A 19,351-nucleotide genomic window follows, 5' to 3' on the forward strand; every position below is an offset into this window, starting at 1 on the left:
TGTTCTGGCGCATACCAGTATAAAAAAAAAACAAAAACAGGCAAAGTACATAGGAAAGTATGCTCAGATTTATTCCTACTGGTGGGTCACTTGGCTTTTCTCCTGTTGGACTTGCCTCTCAATGAAAACAGTGATCAACATAGGTGCATTTATTTATTTAAAAATATATATCCTGCATATCCAACAATTCTATGCAGGTAACAATCGACATACATAACATCACACAAAAATACAATTTAAAAAACAACAATACACCATCATCATACAAACTCTTAAAAGTCAAACATTAAGTTCCAATATATAAAACATAATAATACAACAGACCCTAAAAAAAATGGAGCAAATAGCAGCAAGTTCACACTTAATGTAATACATTAATTAAGATAATGAATTACAATACTCAATCTCATTTTGCAGAAGTACATTAAAACAATAGATTTTTTTTTTTTTTTTACATCTTCCAGAACTACAGAATTCTTGAGACTTGCCTTACTTCCACTGGCACAAAATTCCAACAAATCGGTCCCTGCACCGTCAACATGGTCTTACGATTCCCTAACAACCTCACCATATTAAGCAATGGCACTTCTAAACATATCTTATCTATGGACCACAACATACGAGTCGGTTGATAGATATGTAGTAATGACCGCAAAACAACAGGGCAGTCATCCTTCAACAACCTAAAGATGAACTTTAAATTCAACACGTACACCGATAGGCAACCAGTATAAGTCTTGCAAAATTGGTGTGATATGTTCACATCTGGATGCTCGCACAATGGTATGTGCAGCCGCATTTTGAACCTATTGAAGAGTCTGTACCACATACTTCAGCAACTCCAAGTATATAATACACTAGTATTTTAGCCCGTTACATTAACGGGTGCTAGAATATATGTCCGTCTGTCTTTATTTCTGTGTCTCTCTCTGTCCTGCTGTCTTTCTTTCTGTCTGTCTTTCTCCCTGGCCCCCTTTGTCTGTCTGTCTTTCTGTGTCTCTCCCTGTCCCTGTGTCTTTCTTCTTTTCTTTCTGTCTCCCTTCCTCCCGCTGGTGCTAGAATATATGTCTGTCTTTCTTTCTGTTTCTCTCCCTACCCCTGTCTTTTTCTTTCTGTCTCTCTTCCTCCTGCTGTCTTTCTTTCTGTCTCTCTCCCTCCCTGGCCCCCTTTGTCTGTCTGTCTTTCTGTCTCTCTCCCTGCCCCTGTGTCTTTCTTCCTATCTCCTTCCCTATTTCCCTGTGCAGCAGCCGCAGCATTCCCTCTCCCTCCATTTCCCTGTGCAACTATTAATCTGGTGTCCTATTTTAAAGCTGGATATAATTGCTCCAGCTGGAATCCATGAACATCTTTCATCTTCTTTTCATAATTGTGGATGGTCTCCAGTAGTTTAATTGACTGTCTTGGTACTATTTATGTTTTGTCTCAGTCCTCTGGTTTTCATTTTGTCAGGGGTTTCTAGGGCTGACAGCCACCTGCTGCTGGTGGCTCCGTGCTCGGCTGCCGCGGCCTGCAGTCGCCGGCAGCCGGCAGCCGCCACGGCCTGCAGCCGCCGACAGCCACCGCGGCCTACAGCTGCCGCAGCCTGCAGCCACCGACAGCCGCTGCGGTCTGCAGCTGCCGACAGCCACCACGGCCGACATCCGCCTCGGGGGTAGAGAGAGAGAGAGATTCACGCGCATGCGCACTCCTACCTGCGGTGCCCTACAGCTCACAGAAAACGGGAGCACGCAGGTGGGAGTGCACATGCACGGCTTAGGTTTTATTATATTAGATTACAATGATCAAACAAAGGGGTGAGGATCATCGTAATAATATGTCCTAAAGTTATTCAGTGACAAGTAATCTCTTAAGCCACGCAGCAAACAAAGTTTAAAGAAAGCAAGGGATACCACCGACTTTACCTGAGGCTTGAATGATAGTGTAGAGCAGTGTATCTTAAATTGTGTGCCTCCTGAGATTCCAAGTGTGCTATGGCACAATGAGGAGGAAGAGAGGTGTCTGCCAACTGACTTCCCTAAACGGTACAGCACCAGCGCTGCCCGATTCATCGAAGGCCTGCATGTTTCCCCCTTCTCTCTAGCTAATTACAGCAGCCTGCAGAGGAACACCAGTAAGTAAAATGATTTTTTTTTTCCGATATAGTGATTGAAATGTGTCAGTTTTGAGAATTTTTTTATCTGCTGTGTATATTGTGTGTATATGAAAAATGAATGGAAAAACTTGCATTACAATTAGTAAAGGGGATGAGGCAGAGCTTGGGTGGGCCTAGGGAGGTCTGTGGTTGGGGTACTCAGTTGATATTTGTTAGACTTAGGGGGTACTTAGCTTGAAGTAGTTGAGAAACACTGCTGTAGGCAATCAGCTGGTGCCAGTGCCTCTCATTTTCTCCAGCCCTCTTCCCTGCTGGCACCCCCTACTGGCATCTCAGGGCCCATCTGGAGGGCCTTAGCACATGTGCGGACATCGACGTGATGATGTCATGCATATGCGTGATGTCGACGTGATGATGTCACGCATATGCGTGATGTCGACGTGATGATGTCACGCATATGCGTGATGTCATCACGGCAACATCCACGCACTTCTGGGTGCCTCAAGCCGCGGCCACTACCTTTAGTGTGCCCCGGCTCGAGAAAGTTTGAGAGACACTGGTAGTAGAGTCCAAAAAAATCAATTTTTAATACCTACATTGCCGAAGTTCAGGAACCTCCATGTTATCCAATATAACCTCAGAAGGAAAAGGCGATAATTGGCAATGATGAGTGGAATAAATGGCTGAAATAGCTTGAGGGAGCAGCGAGCACCCAAACAAGTGTGCTGCTCCTAATAACTGAGCCTGACATCTCAGATGGTGTGCAAATATGGGGGGGGGGGGGGGTGGCAGAAGGCTGCTGGTGTTCCTTTTAAGGAATACCAAATCCAAAATGATAATACAGATACTGGCTTGGGATCTGAAGGGTTTTGTGGTCTACGTATACTGTATACCCTTACATGAGCTAAATGCATGAAAGTTATCTACTATACACATCTCTGTCTTAATTATTTCATGTTTGGTATCCAAAGTACATAAAGTAGCACACCCACAATAAAAGACCTAATTAGCCTATTATCTTTTTAGAGATTTTTGTGAAAATTTAAAAGCACAGTACTTTATATTTTCAATTTTTTATTTTTTGCTGTCCATTCCTGACTTTTACCTCAAAGTGGGAGGGCAGACAAAACCAAAACATAAGATCTGGTAGGGGAGCTACTAGCAAACATTGAAACTATAAGAAAGCCTCCAAGTCCTGGAAAAAATAAGAAAGAAACTCAGAAGCAAGTATTCTTAGTAAATCCCTCCCATTACCCGTCTCCCCGCCCACTTTGCTTCTACTCACCGGGGACAGCAAAGAGGCAGGAAGCGTGAAGCCGCACAAGTGATCCCCCTCCACTGGACTCTCCTCGGCAGCCTTTCACTCAGAGGCACGTTTTGTCTGGTTGCCACAGCAACCACAGAACAACAGCACTATCCAATCGCCAATCGGTAAAGGGGATGGGCGGAGGGCAGACAGCAGCCTACACACCTCGCAGCTTTTACACACTGAAAGGTTTTCCAGTTCCAGGAAAGGGAGATTATGGGCCGGTCCTGGATTTCTGACAACCTCATCCCGGTGCATTGAGAGATCTGCTGCATTGATTTCTGTGGGACTATAGTGCAAACTACTTAGGCTGCAGAAAGACTCAAACTGGATTTTTTTTTTTTTTATTAGTTGAAACATTTTATTGATTATAGCAGACTCTCAGTTAATCAGTACCCATAGGGATTGATAAATGTAGTTTCTGGTTGCTTGAGAGTTAATATAAAAATAGACTTAATAATACTATATCCCATACTATGCCATATCATAAACTGTTCCAGACAAACTACTGGACATGTGGTAGGCAAAGTGTGACATGCCAAGTTACACTTAAATTTCTGTCAGAAATAGATTTTATTTTAATTTTTATTTAAAGTATTACAGTATTTCTTTGATTTTTTTTTTTTTGCTGGTTGCTTGAGAGTTCCAGTTAACAGAGAATCTATTGCATTACAATAGAAAACATAGGATATTACAATAGGAAACAGAGGGTAGGGTTAAATTGTCATTTCTCTCAATGGAGGAGAGTAAACAGTGGAGTGCCACAGGGATCTGTACTGGGACAGTGCTTCTGTGTTTCCCCGAAAATAAGAGCTAGCATGATTTTCGGGGTAGGTCCTAATATAAACCCTATTCCAAAAATAAACCCTAGTTAAGATCCCTCCCTTCCATCCATTTGTGCACCAGAACCCCACTGACCCTCTCACCGTGAGCCTTACATACCTCCAAAGCCTTCCCTCTTCCACGTCACTGAAATTCTATAACTTCATCCAACTTGTTTGATGCAGAATAAATTGAAATAGCATTAACTTAGCAAAATAATAAAAGTAATTGTTTGGCTTCTTTTCTTTAGGCTTTTACTGTGATCGTCGTTTTAATGCAATGAGGTTTTCACTGGCAACGGGCTATTTTGCAGCCTTCCTTGCTGGGGCCTTCCCTCTGCCGTGTCACTGATGATGTCATCAGCCAGAGGTTGTGGTAAGAGCGGATAGCATATCTGATTTTCCTGGAAGGAAAGTCCATAGTCTGTTACTGAGAAAAGACATGGAGGAAGCCACTGCTTGCCCTGGATTGGTAGCATGGAATGTTGCTGCTCTTTCGGTTTTGGCCAGGTACTAGGTACCTGGATTGGCCACTGTGAGAACAGGCTACTGGGCTTGATGAACCATTGGTCTGACCCAGTAAGGCTATTCTTATGTTCTTATAGGCCAAATCCATTTTTCAATTAGCTTTCAGAGGCCAAAATCTATTTTCTCAGGTACGTACCATATACTGCTGTTACGGTATCCTTTCCTGACCTGAGGAAGGGGGTTTTGGTCTCTTAAAGCTAGTCAAAAAACATCCTAAAATTACTTTAATGAAAAGATCACCTTATTTCCATTTTCAAATTATAAACATTTATTAACATAGCTATATATATAATACTACTTTATCCTCAACCAAAAAAAAAAAAAAAATCAAACAAACAAACCACAACACAAACCTTTTATCTACCTTGGTTGTCTCTGGGTTTCTGCTTTCCTCATCAACTCTTCACTCTCTCATTTTTTTCAATGTCTGTCCTCTTTCTGTGCCCCTTCCATATGGCTTGGCCCTCTTTCTCCCTATTCCATCCAACCTTGAGCCTCCCCCGTCTCTCCTTGATCCAGCTTTCCATTCTGTGTCCGTCAGTGTCACTCATCATTCCACCTCTTTTCCAGCATCACCTTCTGTGTGCCCATCTCACCTATATGCCTGTCTCACCTCTTTTCCAGAATCTTCATTGTGTCCTTTGTCTTATCCTCCTCCCCCCCCAAATGTTCACCATCTTCCCTCTCAATGTCCTTATCTTCCCTCCTTTTTTCAGCTTTGCTTCTCTGTGTCTCTATTTTACCTCACCTTTTCAGCATTAACCCCCCTCAGCATTGCTCCCTCTGTGCCTCTATTTTATCTCTCCTTTTTCAGCATTATCTCCCTTCAGCATTGCTCCGTCTATGTGCCCCTATCTCCTCTCCCCCTTTTCAGCATTGCCCCATTTTTATCCCCATTAACTCTCCATTTGAATATTATTCCCCTGTTTGCCCATCTAGCTTCTTTCTGTAAACCCATCTACCCCGCTTTTAGCATTTCGCCCTCTGTGTTCCTACTTACCCCTCCCCCTTTCAGCATTTTCCCTCTGTATCCATATCCTTATAATTCCCGCTTGCTCCTTCTCTGTGTCACTATTTGTCTCCATTTTCAGTGTCCCTCTCTTCCCATGTTCCCGCACCCTGTAGCCAGCATCTTTCCACCCTCCCTCCAACCCGTATAATGTTTTTCCTTTCCCTCTCCCCTCTTAGGCTTACCAGACGTCCAGATTTCCCTGGACACGTCCGAGCATCCGGATGGCTTTTCAAAACCTGGCACTTTGTCCGGGTTTTGAAAAGCTTCCAGCTAAGAGCAACATTGGGACGGCATCTGCGCATGCGCGGATACAGCGTGGTGACATCACGCGCATGTGTGTGATGTCATTGCATCACACCAGTGCATGCGCAGATATTATCCCGACAAGTGAACAGGTTGAGTGGATGTGGCTGGGGCATGGCTGGGAGCAGGCCTGGAGGCAGAACAGGGCGTGGCTTGTGAGGGGCTGGGCGGGCCCATGGGTCCGGATTTTAGTTCCAGAAAATCTGGTAAACCTACTCTCTCTCTCTCTCTCCGTTTCTCCCCCTCACCCACAAGTCCTGCATCTGGCCCTCTCCCTTCCACCTGCACCCCCTTCACCGTAGCCCTCTTCAGCGACGATCAAGACAGGCTGTCGACGTCGGGGCCTTCCCTCTGTGAGTCCTGCCTGTGCAGGAACAAGAAGTTGAAACAAATATATGGGACTCACAGAGGGAAGGCTCTGACGTCAGCAGCCTGTCTTGATTGCCGCCATTGTAGAGTTGCCGAAGAGGGCCACGGGGAAGGGGGTGCGGGTGCAGGTGGAAGGGAAAGGGACAGATGGGAAGGCTGCCAAAAGAGGAAGGAGCATAACGCCGACTGCAGCTGGGTTGATTTCTTTTTTAGGCTGCTGCTGCCACCCTCCAAATGGCAAAATCTGGACTACAGCAGAGAATTAGAAAAAACACCCGGACATCCGACGGAGCCCCCAAAAGAGGACATGTCCGGGGAAATCCGGACATATAGTAACCCTAGGCACATGGAATTTCTTAGAGAGAGGAAGAGATAATGGTTACTGCGGATGGGCAGACTGGATGGGTCATTTGGCCTTTATCTGCCATCATGTTTCTCTGTTTCTTTTGTTTAGGCACCAGTAAGCGTTTAAAATTTTACGCTAATTGCCATTTTCAACGTAGGCGAGGGTTAAAGCATTCCCCTCCCCCCCAAAAAAAAACCCCAAAAGGAATTGACCCCAAAATATCTACAAAGAAGAAAATCCAGAGAAAACCAAAAAAAAACTGTGGAGTGACGATGTTCCTAAATGGACTTTATTTGAAAGTGTCAAAGTTCCAAAGGTACACTGAAATCATCCACATAAAATAAATTCATCCACATAAAAATTAATTCATCCACTTCCGGATCACCACACAATTGTTTCCCACGTATTCACCTTTATAGGATCCCCAGGGACCCCTGAAGACGACTTTTTGTCGAAACGCAGACCGTGTTGGGTCCTGTATCCCTAGCGGACTAGGTCCTTTAAGGCTCTTATGTGGATAATTTATTTTTATGTGGATGGAATTATTTTATGTGGATGATTTCAGTGTACCTTTGGAACTTTGACACTTTCAAATAAAGTCCATTTAGGAACATCGTCACTCCACATAGTTGTAGTTTTTTTTTTGTTTTCTTTAGAGCATTCCCCTGCAAGGATATTCAATAAATGTTGCCAAAACTTAGGCGCCAAAAGATTCAGTGGTACATGCTATTCTATAAAGGGTGCATGCCTTATATAGAATAGCGCTTAGTGCTGGACTTACACCTGCTGAAATCTGGTGTAAATGCAGTTGACCAAGTTAGGTGTAGTTAGGCAGTATTCTGTAACTCTGCATGCAACCTTTTGGAACATGACCGTGGCCACGCCACTGTATGAGATCTGCATCTTGAAATTAGGTGCCATTCCTTATACAGAAGAATAGCGTATATCAGTTAACATCAATAATGGGTTGTTGGCACCCAATTATTGATGGTTCAGAGCTCAATATTCAATTATTTGCGCGTGTCATCTTAGAAGCGCACCCAAGTTTGGGTGCCATATATAGAATCTGAGGTAAACATAAGTGTGTAGCTTAACTCTCTGTTGCACCAGATCAACTGAGTATGCTTCTTTTCCAGCAGTCTGGGCAAAATTTGCTTCATTATGACATTAATTTTTTGATCTTTTATACTAAATTGCAAGACCTTCTGACCCCTGATGCAGGCGGAGACGACAAAACACAGGCCGTGTTGGGTCCATCATTAAAGTAGGATTACCTGGAACTTGAAGGCCTCTTTGTGCTTTTCTTGTGTTCCTTCATGTACTTTTTAATCCCTTTTCTTTTCTACAACTTTATAGATTGACTGGCTAAATACGTCCACGACTTTTCTTTGACTTGTTACTGGACATATCATCTGCTCTGGCACAGCAGTTGTGAAGGTTGAAAAAAGGAGCTCAGAACTAGGTAGATACACTTTCAATTAGTTCCATTCATATCACTGCGCTGCCTTTGTTTTCATCTCTAGCGTTCACTCACTATATTGCTTGTTTCAGGTTTTCAAAGCCAGCAGGTCGCTCTGCTTCCTCTAGCATCACTAAGAACTGCTTTGTGTTAAGTGTGTGCGAAGGATAAAATTTCCCTGATGGCTCACAAAACATTTAATAAACCATGTAGCAGAGCCATTTCATTACAACATACACCATTTATTGTGTACTTTTACCCTTAATAACTACATTCTTCATCCAGGAAGTCTCAGTAGCTTTCAAAAATGAATTACACTTGTATTGTGTTTTTTTCTGGAATACAGTTTCCCTCTGAAGGCATAGTACTTTCTTAAACTATTGTATTTATTAGCAACCTGTTGCCCTCCGACACCAGTGCAATTTCCATTGACCTTGACGCTGCATCTATCATTTAAAATCCCTTTTAAAATCATTAAAATAGCTTTGTTTTACTTGAAATTGTAATTTTTGTTCTGAGCCGCACGCAGAAGAGAAGAAAACAAGCGAAAAAGAGAAAAGTACAATTTCAGTGGAGATGAAACTAGACATATTGCTAACCTTCCACAGACCTCTGTCTGGAGGCCTGCAGTTAAAAGGCTAGAGTCCTTGGAGGGAGAAGGGGAGCTTGGAAATAGAATTGTGCACAGTCTATTAGACCCTTTCAGGCCCATCTTTCTCCAGAAGAGGAGAGAATAAGACTGCTAAACAAGGGGAATGGCAGGAAAGGAAGAGGTTTCTGATAGATTGGTTCCCCTCTGGGCACTCACTTCTGGGCTGCGGTGTTTGTTGGGCTCCATGAAGCCTCAGGCTATATCACCTTGGCTTTCAGAGCAGTTGAATTGCGTTGGCATCAAGTCAATTAGCAGTCAACAGCAGATTCGGAGCTGCCAAGGGCCCATTATGAAAGACCGCATTGAATTATTTAAAATATAAACTGCTCGCTCCCCAAAACTACTTCTCATCCAGGGCATGTATAAAGAGTACTGGAGCTGTGCCCTTCTTGTTTTTCTAAAAACCTCATCCGTGCTTTTCCATGTTCTTAGATTACTCCAGAGCCTATCACCTCTTAACTTCATCCTATGCCCTCTCATTGCAGAGTTTCCTTTCAAATGAAAGAGACTCGACTCATGCGCATTTACATTACGTAGGTATTTAAACGTTTCTATCATATCTCCCCTCTCCCGCCTTTCCTCCAAAGTATACAGATTGAGATCTTTAAGTCTTTCCCCATACGCCTTATGATGAAGACCACACACCATTTTAGTAGCCTTCCTCTGGATCAACTCCATCATTTTTATATCTTTTTGAAGGTGTGGCCTCCAGAATTGTACACAATATTCTAAATGAGTTCTCACCAAAGTCTTATACAGGGGAATCAGTACCTCCTTTTTCCTACTGGTCATTTGTTTCCCTATACAACCTAGTATCCTTCTAGTTTTCGCCGTCACCTTTTCAACCTGTTTGGCCACCTTAAGATCATCACATACAATCACACCCAAGTCCCACTCTTCTGTCATGAACATAAGTTCTTCACCCCTCTAAACTGTACCATTCCCTCGGGATTTTGCAGCCCAAATGCATGACCTTGCATTTCTTAGCATTAAATTTTAGCTGCCAGATTTCAGACCATTCTTCAAGCTTCGCCAAGTAACATGCTTTTGGAGATGCAGATCTCTCAAAAGAGCCATAGAAAACACACATTGCTTCTGGGCAACAATGCCAAATAAAGGGGTTAATCTATGTTCTACAATAGACAAGGAGGAGAATGCAATAAACAATAGATCAGTAGAAACCAAGAGATGTTTTATAAGCTGGAGTGGGCTTCTATGGCTGCTTCAGTAGTAGGGAAGTAAGGCCATTGCCGGACAGAAGCTGAGATGCACCAAAGTTAGCGTTCCATCGCATTTGCTGACCCGATGCACGAAACAGCTCACTGCATGTTTTTCTCCTCGATCATCCATTTTCCAATCCGGTCATGCAAATTAACTAAAACTCCATGGAAACTATCTAAGCAATTGATGCACTAACATCGCATTGCACAAAAAAACAAAACAGGGGTTTTAGCAATCTAAAAAAAAAGCAACAGGTCAAGAGCAGTCGCTTACCTGTCACCAATAGTTCAGCCCTTTTTTTTAATGGGCACAGATGCTGTTACACCCTCCAGGGATTCAAGACAAAGTTAGACGAGTTCCTGCTGAACTGGAGCGCATGCAGGTAGGGCTGGTCTCAGTTAGGGCACTGGTCTTTGACCTAGGGGCCGTCGCGGAAGCGGACTGCTGGGCATGATGGTCCACTGGTCTGACCCAGCAGCGGAAATTCTTATGTTCTTATGTACACATACAGAATATCTGTCTCACTATTTTTTTTTTTTTAAAAAAAAGCCCCCCTCCCCCCCCACGGCCGATGATGGTTTTCCTTGACATACGCCTGATGAACCAGCACTGGGAACCGACTGTCTACTCCCCAATGCAGCAGCAAAAGTGGCAGATCTTTCTCATGCATCTTCATTAGGGCAAGCCTGAAAATCCAGCTGGCCTGATGGTCGTCCAGGACAGGGTTGGGAACTACTGCTCTAAACCAGTGTTTTTCAACCGCTGTTCCGCGGCACACTAGTGTGCCGCGAGATGTTGCCTGGTGTGCCGTACGATCAGGGCCGCCATCAGGGCAGTACCACCAGTCTAGGGAGAGGGGCGGTCCGCCCCACGTGGACAGGAGAGAGCTGGACGGGGGACCCGCGGAGTTCAATACATCTTGAGCCGCGAGGCTCGTCTTCTGTTCCTGCCTGCCCTGCAGCTAACATATAGCCGATCGCAAGCGTTCCCCGATGTCAGCGCTGACGTCGGAGGGAGGGCTTAAGCAAAGCCTGCCCTCCGACGTCAGCGCTGACGTCGGAGAATACTTCCGTTCGGCTATTTGTGTGCGGCAGGGCAGGCAGGAAGCAGAAGACAAGCCTCGCGGCTTGAGCTTCGTTTTGCTGAGAAAGTTGCAAAGATGGGCTGGGAGGCAAACACGGAACACAAAAGGGGGGAGGGAGTGCGTTTTGGACACAAGGCATGAACTTGGGAGAGAGGAAGGGAGGGAAAGAGATGCTGAGGTGGGGGAGGGAATGCGTTTTTGGACACAGAAGAAATGGACTTGGGAGAGAGGAAGGGAGGGAAAGAGATGCTGAGGTGGGGGAGGGAATGCCTTTTTGGACACAGAAGAAATGGACTTGGGAGAGAGGAAGGGAGGGAAAGAGATGCTGAGGTGGGGGAGGGAATGCGTTTTTGGACACAGAAGAAATGGACTTGGGAGAGAGGAAGGGAGGGAAAGAGATGCTGAGGTGGGGGAGGGAATGAGTGTTTGGACACAGAAGGCATGGACTTTGGAGAGAGGAAGGGAGGGAAAGAGATGGTTGTGTACACGGGGAATAGAAGAAAGGAGAATTTTTGGTCATAGGGAGGGAGTGAGGTACAGATAGTGGCATACCAGGGTGGGGGGGGGGGGCGGTCTGCCCCACCCCGGGATTTACATCCCAAGGGGGTGCACAGCTGGCCACCCTCCAGTGTTGTCCCTAGGCTGGCAAACTGCGGCTCTTTAGCCACTTGAGTGCCACCGCCGCCAACGGTGTTGTTGGCGGTGGCAGCATTATAAAATACTTTCTTTGTGTTTATTTGATTCCTATTCAAGAGAATTACTTTATATATAGTCAATATAGGCACAGAGTTAAATTTTTTAACATTTTCTAATGGTGGTGTGCCTCGTGATTTTTTTCATGAAACAAGTGTGCCTTTGCCCAAAAAAGGTTGAAAAACACTGCTCTAAACTACTCTAGGTCACCTCCTTTTTACCTCTCTTACCGATAGTATATTTGTTCCTGCTAACATAGTACAGTCACATCTCTTTCTAAGACCCATTCCTGTTTTTCAATTTTCTCTGTTCCTCATGATACGACTCAGAACCCATTCATGGTGGCACCGAAAGCCTGTAATCTTGATCCACCATTGGAATCATTCTAAATGACATGGAGGCCATTAATTTTTTTTTCTTTCTTGCTACAACTATTTCCTAATGGTCTAGCAGGGTTAATTTACTTCTTGCTTTTATCTAGAGAAGAAGAGTTCGGGGCTGCTGCAGAGGGGCAGAGTGGTTGGTTTGTTTGACTTTTTTTCTGCCATTATCTACTCGTAATTTTATCCTAGTGCGGGAAATGTTCTTGCACATTTCTAAAATTCACACACAAGACCTTATTCTGAATGTATGTTGGTTTCTTGCTGGACCTCTGGTATTATGCCTCTGCTCCAGCAATTTTAGTTCTCCTCATTTTAATTTTCTCCATTGCGTACTTCTCTGTGCAACACTGAGGTTTTCTCCTTCTGGTTGCCTATTTCGTCTCATGTTTTCTTCTACTTGTGACCACTTTTCTTGAAGTACTTCTATTCAGTGGCATACCTATCATTTTTTGACCCCCCCCCCCCCATCTATATGAAAAATATGATTTTTAGTAACAATCCACATCTCTATTCAGGAAAAGGCCTCAGAATTGGAGCCTACACACACTCTTATCATCGACTGAAAGGTCAGCGTAGTTTTCACTGCTCCATGCTCCAGTCATTGGCCAAAAAACCTGAAATCTATATTTATTCTTAACGTCTTAATTTTTTATTTTTTTCTTATTTTTTATAACTTAAACTATATCTTAAGATATCATTCAGCGTTTCAAACTACTAGAGATGCACTGATCCACTGATTTGAAAAACATTTGACAGTTGATTATTTATCTCAATCAATGTTTGTTCAGTGTTTGTTCTACAATGCCGTTCAGTGTTTGTTCTAGAATGTTGACGCGGCCAGAATTTCGCGGGTGTTATTCTTTAACCGCTGCTTCAGGGCCAATATTAAAGCATCCGAACATCTATAACCAAAAAAAAATTTTGTTAATATTATAACAAACCATTTTTTCTAGCTAAGCAGAATGTTACTCACTTTCCTGCTACTGACTGCCAATGATTCTCAGACATCGGCATTTGCTTTATACTCTCTTATCAGCGTGTTACTCTACGTACTGACATCATCTCTCCCTTTTTTTTTTTTTTTTTTTATAAATTCAACTCATGATGGAAAAATTTTTTAAAGTTCTAATTTTATTGTTAGAAACGCTGGCGCCATCTTGCCGATGTCTGAGAATCATTGGCAGTCGGTAGCAGGAAAGTGAGTAAAATTCTGCTTAACTAGAAAAAATGGTTTGTTATAATATTAACAAAATTTTTTTGGGGTTATAGATGTTCGGATGCTTTAATATTGGCCCTGAAGCAGCGGTTAAAGAATAACATCCGCAAAACGCTGAATGGCATTGTAGAACAAACATGGAGGGCTCGCAATTAAAATAAAACAAGCTAAAATAGGATGTGAGCCAGGATGTGCTGGTTTAAAGTCTACTGCTCTCACCAGTAGGCTACATTTCACACACGCTTTGGGCTTTTGTCAGAATGCCTGTAATACCTGAGGCTGTCATACAGCCTAGTATTCCTTTCTAGTTTCACTTTAAAGGAACAAACATGTTTTTTTTTGTTGCACAGAAGTTTTTGGACCCCTGTTAGATTACAAAAATTAGATAGTTCTAAGTCAAATAGATGCTGGCACCGTCATCTCGATATAGGGACACTGGATCATCTGCTTTTCTTTTGTCCCTTGATACTTACATTTTGGCAATCCATTTGGGGTCAAATCAATAGAATACTGGCACGTTAATGAGGATCAAGAGTCCAATAACTTCCCATAATAACAAATTACTTTTCATCATGACGGGAGTCGCTATACAACTTATTCTGAAAAATTGGGATAGATTAAACTATAGTTTTTGGTGGGAATCCTTGTGCCAAAGTTATAAATTTGACATATGAGAGCAATACAATTGGGACATTATAAAAAATGTAAGGATGTTTGGGACCCATTGACAAAATTTTGTAAAGATTGATTATTGGATTTAGCTCTTTGATTATATGCATCCATGACGGGTGGGTGGGAGGGGGGCACTGTTCCCTCTAAGCTGTGCACGCGCACACAACTTGCCGAACCCACGCGCACAAATTAAAATTAAATGTTGCAGAAGACCAGCTGTTTCGATTTCCCATTTATCACATTTATTGAAGCGCTATAATATAAATTTTAAGTCAATCACGTGATTCCGTTATCTTTGGTAGTTGAACTTGACACGTCACATGCCCCATAGGGCCATAGCCTATGGCCCATAGGATATGAAACACTTCCAATTCTTTGACTTCCTGAAGTTCCGTCATATTGTTTATTTTGTGGAATCATAGTGTGCAGCGTGGGACTGTGGTTGTATAACTGTATTCGTTTATTAAATTGCAACCAGATATAACTCTTAAAATGTCTAAACCGCGAATGGTGAAAAGTGTAAAACGCAAGAGAGCTGCAACAGCTTTTAGGTCTGAATGGCTTGAAGAAATTGTTGAAACGGAGACACCGGAATCTCAAAATACAATGCGTGTTCGACTGTGTGAAATATTTAACTATGACGAAGATGATGGAGTTGTGTGTTGTTATTGTCAAGATGCCAAAGCAACTGGAAAATTCTCTACTGGAAAAATATGGGATGATGTTTGGAAACTGGACAGTATTAGGAAACTCAGAAGTAAAAATCCGAATTTAAGAGGGGGATTGGTTAACATGTGTTCCAGTCCTAATGAAATTAAGGTTCTTGTCGACAGTGTTGTGCTGGCCATTAAGATGAATATCTCAATGCTCTCTGTTCAAGATATCAATGAGCACCTGGCGAAGTATGTTAGTATACCTGATAGCTAGAGAAACAAAAACTATGCGTTTGAATTTCTTGGAATTATCAATGGCATCGTGCAAGATGATCGTATGGCAGACATTAAATTAGCAACGTATCATACGTTAACTGTTGATAAAAGCACAGACATTTCTGTCAACAAATACTTAATACTCTACTTTAAGTATCGGCCAGTCAATTCAAATGAGTATAGGACATCATTTGGTGGGATGCTACAGTTGGAAGCATGTGATGCAACATCAATAGTAACAGCAATTAGGGAATTCTATAGGAAACATGAACTTGACCTGAATAAAATGGTTATATTCACCTCTGATGGTGCTTCTGTTATGTTGGGCAAAATAGATGGTGTTGCAGCACAGCTGAGAAAAGACATTCCACATTTAGTGCAGCAACATTGTGTTGCACATCGGGAAGATTTTGGACTTTCTGATTCATGGAAAGAAGTAAAATTGATGAAAGAAGTAGAAACTGTAATGAGAACTGTGTACACAGTGTTCTGTCGGTCTTCTACTAAATGATGCAAATTTCAAGAAATAGCAGATGCATCTGAATGTGAATCAATTGCTTTCAGACCTCAAAATGAAGTGCGCTGGTTATCTAGACACTTTGCACTTAAAGCAATTATTCGAAATTATGATCCCCTGTTAAAATATTTTGAAGAAGACAAAGATAATGATCCTATTGCAAAGTACTGCTATAAGAAGCTGAACAGTGAACAATTTCATATTACACTTGAAGTTTTGAATGATGTCTTGTCAGAACTGGCTTCCTTAACCATGGCATTTCAAAAACATGGTTTGACACCATTGGAAGCTTATCATCTTGCACAGGGTAAATTGAACAAACTTCGAATGCAATACTTAGGCGACAAGGTTAAGTGGAGTGATAAAGTCAACAGTCTTCTTGACAACAGGATGAGGTCTGGATAAAAAGTTTCAGTGGATACTAATTCCATATTAACCTTCATCAACATCCTATGTTTGCATCTGGGTGAAAGATTTCCTGAAAATGAAGTTGAGGAATGGTCTGCTTTTGACTGTACAGCAATATCACAATGCGACTTTGACTTCGGAAATGGACATATCAGATCTCTTTTTTTTTAAAGTATAAACAATTTCTTCCGGAGGAAAGTGTTATTATTCAGCAATACAATGATTTTAAATTCCTTGTTGCAGAAAAAATCAAAAGCAATCTGATAAACAGCTTTCCAAAAAAGACGAAATTTGCATTTCAGAATGATCAATTTACAGATTTAGAAAAATTGATGGACATTGGTGCCACATTCTTAGCATCTAGTTCAGATTGTGAGCGTAGTTTTAGTCTACTGAACAATTTGAAGACTAAACAAAGGAATCGTTTACATTTAGAGCATTTGGAAATGCTGATGCGTGTTAAGAGTCACCTTCAAGATGGAGGCTCAACAGATCTTGACAGAATTTATTCAGACTGGATAAATATGAAAGATCGCAGAGATAAACTTTGAAAACTAAATTGCTGTTATTTTCTAAATTTTAAGTATAAAGTAAAATAATACCTTATTTATAGGTAGCGCTCAATGAAACATTTCAATGAAACATAATTTATGTTTATTGAAATGAGACTTTATGTTACATAAAGTGTAACTAACATAAAGTGTAACTAAAATTACATTGTGTTTTCGTTAATTCAGACTAAACTCAAATGCCCATAACTGAACTCCGGGCCCTCTCACAATCATTTTTATAGCGCACACAAATTTAGTTTTTCTTTAAAATGCGCACAGATGAAATTTTTTGCACACACAGCCTATGAAAAATTAGAGGGAACATTGGGAGAAGGGTATGTAATTAATTTATTATTGGATTGCAAGGTTGTTTATCTTGTTCATTTGCATTACATTAAATGTTTTTACACTTTTAGGAAGAATGGGTGGGGATGGGGAGGGGGTTATGTATTTATTGTATCATTAGAAGGAATTGAGTGCTGTCTATTGAGCTAATTGATTGATAATATGCTGCACTTTATGCTGGTTTTAAAATGAATAAAGATTTTTTTTAAAAAAAGGAAGAGGGAGGGGGCAATAATTATTGGGGTCATGTCTTAATCCCTGCAGTGGTCAGCTGCTCATTCAGAGAACCATTTTTTTTTTTACCATTGAAGCGATTGAAATAAGTCTAACTTCAGGTATGTTCCTCTTCCCTACTCCAAGGGCCTGTCGTTGCAAGACTTTTTTGGACAGGACATTGGAATATCAGGAGGGGAAGATGAATTCCTGGATGAGTCCATTGATTGCCCAAGCCTATTTTTATTTTACATTTAGGAAATTACTGAAAACTTACTTATTTGATAAACAAAAATGTTGATTTTCAAGATGGTGTTTTTTATTAGGCTATGGTTGTTTTTTTAAAAATAATCTTTATTCATTTTAAAATAATTTCAATAAGTGAAGAATAATAAATAAAACATTTACACTATAGAAATCACTTAAAATATTATAAGATTCTTACAGACCAAAAACCCTGCCACCCAAATTATTCTTTATCATTCAAGAATCTATAGATCTATCATAATTCTGTAATTCACTACATATTCTAAACATAAAATTACACATTTATCTACTTAGACATATTTAAGCTTATAAACCACCCTGTCCCCATCCATAATATTATTTGATTATAACCTTTATATTCCCCCCACCCTCCCTCCCTGGATGTGCAATTCTTCTAACAACAAATGTATAATTATATTAAATCTACAAAAGATGTCAATGGACCCCATATTAAATTAAAGTTTTTAAAATTCCCTAACTGATCAGCTCTCATTTTTTCATATTTATATATTTGACATAAACTTGCCCACCAGAAAGCAAAATTGAGACGATCCCAGTTTTTCCAGTTACGTGTAATCAATTGTATAGCTGTACTTGTCATAATTAATAAGAGACTTCTTTTATATTTATCTAGGGGGTCTTTGATATACAAAATGGTACCACAGATTATTACTTCATAAGTTAAAGGAATCTCAGATTCGAAAATATTAATAATATGTCCCCAAATCGATTTCCAAAAAAACAGTATTTTAGGGCAATAGAACAGTAAATTTTTTTTAATGAACTTTTTATTTGATGTTGTATTTAATGGATGTTGTATTCATTGTAGTTGTGGGGGGGGGGGTTATTGTATTTTTTAACTGAAATATTTCAGTTCCTCTGTTGTGAACCGCCTAGAACTGTTGGTGGGGTGGTATATAAGAAAATAAATTAGGACATCCTAAATCTAAGATGGACATTTCTTCCTGTTCGATTACTGTTGGAGGTCCTGATTTTGGGCCCTCCCTAGTCCTACCCCCAAAATGCCTTCTTGCTAGGGTTACCAGACGTCCGGATTTCCCCAGACATTTTCTCCTTTTTGAGGACATGTCAGGTAGTCCGGATGGTTTTTCAAAATCTGGCACTTTGGGTTTTGAAAAGCTTCCTTGAAATCGCGACGGATGCCCTTCTGCTCAACAAGATCAGACAGCGAGGGAGGGCCCTGGGGCGGGTTCTAGGGTGGGATTGGGGGCAGGACTGAGGTGTAATGGGTGGGGATGGGTGGAACTGGGCAGGCCTGGGGGCAGGTCTAGGGGTCTGGATTTTGCTAAAGTAAAATCTGGTAACCCTACTTCTTGCTATTTCACAAACTGCAGTGTTGGATATTTTCTTCCTGTCTTTCCAAAACTGTTATTTGAAGATTATTAGAAAACAAAGCAAAAATACACAGGTTCCACATGCAATTGAATTAGTCTTTAAACAAGAGGAAAAGACCTCAGAAGCCTGCACCATAAAGAATATTCAATTCTAACAATGGTTACTCAGCAGGACAGGTTCTCTATCATTGGTCTCAAAAACCTCTTGTGACCGATTGACAAAACTTTTACCGTTGTGTACTTAACACATAACTTTTAATCGGTAGTATAATGCACTTATCTGAATTAATGATAAGAGCCCGACGGGACCCGTTTCACCAGGTTATTGGCTTCGTCGGGGGACTTTTTTGATAGTGCATTCAGTCTGAACTTGCTAGCACATCAAAAAATGGAGAGGTTCCAATCCATTTCAGTTCTACAGTATTTGAAGATTATTGCCAGATAGAGTTATTTTGGGCATTTTGAGACTATACGGGTGCCACTGAAAAGTCCTCAGCCTAACCAAGAAGATAATGATGTGGTGGTACTTGAAACAGGAGACCCTTGGGGAGATTGGCTGGAGATATCTACCAGTGAAATGAATCTCTGAGGTGCAAGGTCACTGACATG

General features: G+C 41.5%; 1 protein-coding gene across 6 annotated transcripts in view; it reads right to left on the minus strand.

Moving 5' to 3' along the window:
• Nucleotides 1–19,351, minus strand: part of TTC29 (tetratricopeptide repeat domain 29) — a 479,583-nt gene that overhangs the window by 297,943 nt on the left and 162,289 nt on the right. Inside the window, exon 1 of one of the 6 annotated variants that reach the window (XM_033940236.1) lies at nt 3,378–3,474. The exons of the other annotated variants lie outside the window; for them this stretch is intronic. The gene's annotated coding sequence lies outside the window, so the exon portion shown is untranslated. Of the gene's footprint in view, nt 1–3,377; nt 3,475–19,351 lie in introns of those variants that run through there. 6 annotated transcript variants of the gene reach the window in all.

This window comes from Geotrypetes seraphini, chromosome 1 (assembly GCF_902459505.1).
Source record: "Geotrypetes seraphini chromosome 1, aGeoSer1.1, whole genome shotgun sequence".
Lineage (NCBI taxonomy): Eukaryota > Metazoa > Chordata > Amphibia > Gymnophiona > Dermophiidae > Geotrypetes > Geotrypetes seraphini.